At 32.0% G+C, this 2,046-nt stretch overlaps 1 protein-coding gene across 1 annotated transcript in view; it reads left to right on the top strand.

The window, feature by feature from the left end:
* The first annotated feature begins 482 nt into the window (after window positions 1–482).
* The window catches only part of LOC149134648 (uncharacterized), a 14,018-nt gene continuing 12,454 nt past the window's right edge, over window positions 483–2,046 (top strand). The window contains exon 1 of the mRNA XM_089355135.1: window positions 483–618. The gene's annotated coding sequence lies outside the window, so the exon portion shown is untranslated. The remainder of the gene's footprint in view (window positions 619–2,046) is intronic.

Below are 2,046 nucleotides of genomic sequence, written 5' to 3'. Positions count from 1 at the left end.
ACAAATGTGTGTATATATGGATGCATGCATGTATTTGGCATGCAGGTGTACATGCATACACGTATATATGCTTGTATGTATATATGATGTATGTATGTTATAGTTATGTATGCGTGTATGTAAGTGCGTGCATTTATGTATGATGTATGTGTGCGTGCATGTGTGTGTGTGTGTGTGTGTGTGTGTGTGTGTGTGTGTGTGTGTGTGTGTGTGTGTGTGTGTGTGTGTGGCAGATTCGAAACCGAATCGCCCACTTTTGTGAAATATGCGTCTAAAAGGATCTGACAAAAAGCCTACCTATTTCCTTAAAATATTTTTGAAAATGAATTTGAAGAATTTATTCAAAATTAAATTTTAGATGTGTTCTTCATAGCCTTAGTTCCAAATGAAATTTAAAGGATTCGATAATTAGATAACTATTCTTACCGTAAAAACTATTCGATAATAATCTTGGAGAAAAGCAATTCCTATTTGAGGACCGTACGTAGGATTTATATCAGTCTATGTCACCATTGGCCATCCATACTTAGCATTAGCGCCTATAATAACTATTGTAAGTGTTTATCGTAACTTTCCCCGCTAACTTCAATGTATCTGAAAAGCTATCATCACTCTAAGGTAAGGTTACTTTATTCTAATTATAATAATGCTTGCCATATGTTTACCTAGTTTTGGATATAATCGGTAAGAAACTTCTAAAGCTACATCATCTTCGCCTAAACCTTATGGAATTCTCTGTCTCTGAGTCACGCTTTGTTTCTATGAAGATGTCTGCTCCGAGGATTTATTACCATATCTGTCTTACCCAGTGTCGGGTTTCGGCTACTAATTACTGCATTAAACCGTCTTTTGTTCCTTTAATGTGCATAAGTTGTGACAGTCGAACGGGTCGTCTTTTTTCTTCGTTATTTTTCTTTGACAACTTCGATAGAATTTCTGATATTTTTAACCTAAGTAGCAAAGGGTATCTTACAATTCATTTTTAAAGATATGTTTTGTGTTTGTTGCTAAAATAATATACATTATACATGTTTTTATATGATGTGTGTTGTTATAAATCCCCCCAATTGATAACTATCTCTGGGCCCCACCCCCAAATTGGTTGTCTGCAGTCAACATTAGTGGATCGAAGGAGAAGTCTAAATGATCCCCCACTTCGTAATTACGAATTTCTTTCAATTTTTCCGAAAATATCTAAAAACAAAAATCTATATTTTAAAACTTATGATCTTAAAATTCGGTCCCAGTATATAATTTTTTTCCTCAATAAATTTATTTGGGGGAAACCAGGATTCTAGAGAATCTTTTATAAATAATCTTTTGGAATTAACTTATATTAATGTCTAAACATATGTTTTCAAAACAAAACAGTTGCGAAACTTTGGTAGATTTCATCTCTAGTTATGTTCACACTGATAATAATGTTTATTTGGGTTATTTATTAATGTTTCCATTAATAAAGTTCTTGGAGTTAAGTGTTGATGTGAGGGGAAACATGAAGGGAGCCTTCATTTTCTGTGTAAGGGATTTAGTTAGGCTTTAGATGATGACCACTAATGGGATATACCACGCACTTCTAGCGATAATTTTTGCGTTGTTCATTTAAACAAAACCATTCATTGTGGTATTCAATCTTAAAAACTATTGTCGGTGAAAACTATACTAATTAGAATTATATTTTCCAAAATTCTTTCTATTATTAAATGAAATGCTTTTGTAGGTTTCATTACCTGGTTTGAGGTATTTAAATTTACTTGGCTCATAAATGTTCCGAGGCAACATATTTTCCCCACTCTTTCTTTTAATCGGATACCTTGTTATATAAGAAATTCATTGTAGTAAAAAAAAATGTATTGTATCACAATAAATGTGGAACCCTTTATACAAAACAATAAATTAGATCAGAGTTCTGATAATTTGATTTTTAGATAATTTTTAATTTTTAGTGTGTAATGATATATAAATATCATGCGTCTCTTATGTAAAATGGAAAGCCTTTTTGACTGGTCGTAAGAAATTAGTTTTCTTGGGACATTATTTCTTATC

Source organism: Octopus bimaculoides, chromosome 7 (genome assembly GCF_046866305.1).
Source record: "Octopus bimaculoides isolate indiv1 chromosome 7, ASM4686630v1, whole genome shotgun sequence".
In the NCBI taxonomy this organism is placed as follows: domain Eukaryota; kingdom Metazoa; phylum Mollusca; class Cephalopoda; order Octopoda; family Octopodidae; genus Octopus; species Octopus bimaculoides.
Note: the sequence above shows the minus strand (reverse complement) of the source record. Positions and strands in the feature narration are given on the sequence as shown.